The sequence below is a fragment of the Marmota marmota genome, unplaced genomic scaffold, assembly GCF_001458135.2.
Source record: "Marmota marmota marmota unplaced genomic scaffold, marMar, whole genome shotgun sequence".
Classification (NCBI taxonomy): Eukaryota; Metazoa; Chordata; class Mammalia; order Rodentia; family Sciuridae; genus Marmota; species Marmota marmota.
This window is the reverse complement of record NW_026000205.1, coordinates 3,854,394-3,855,263: the sequence shown is the minus strand read 5'-3', so window position 1 is coordinate 3,855,263 and position 870 is coordinate 3,854,394.

Below are 870 nucleotides of genomic sequence, written 5' to 3'. Positions count from 1 at the left end.
GCCATTTGCTCTGCCCACAACCTCAGAACTAAGATCAAGCTTAAAAAGTCTGCTCAGACAACCCCCCTCCCTGCCCCTAGTCTGCTCCCCAGCCCAGCCCTGCTGGATCATCACAGCCCAAGCACAGGATAATGAACTTCATGAGGGCAGGGCCTGGGCTGTCTTGGTCACACTGAGTCCCCAGTATCACTCAGCACAGTGACCCATGAGTGGATGAGTGAATGAGTACATCTGGAGTGTCAAGAAGTCAGTACATCAGTACAAAATACTGCCAGGCCGGGTGGTGCACACCCCTAATCCCAGCTACTCAGGAGGCTGAGGCAGGCGGATCACAAGTTTGAGGCCAGTCTGGGCCACTTACAAGACCAATCACATTGTTAATAATCATGATTGGTAGTGACACCAAATAAGAAATTGATTATGGCAAACTGTGAGATTGCAGATGGTCTGCTGCTACTGACGGTTTGTTTTATGACATTTCAACTCTTACCATGGTGCAGAAGTAGAAACCAGAATTCAAATTTTTGAATTTTGCTCTTTTCCCAGACTAATGATATGCAGAACAGACTTGGGCAACACCCCGGAAATCCCGAGGGGAACAACAGTGAACTGTGTTGCTATTGTGATGTTTGATAAGGTCGGTGGATTAAATGCACTTTTTACTTACGGTGGTTTTATGAGCTGTCGCCCTACCAAAGGGGAAGAGCTCTGTGCTTTTCTCAGGCTCCTCTACCCACCCCATGTCATGCTCCTTCCCCTTCATTTCCCCCCTCTGTATGCTCTACCCCAGCCGGTCCTCCTTCCAAAACTCCCCACCTCCCGGTCCCCTCCTGTTCCCCAAGTCCTCCTTCCAGAGACCAAGGCCATGGG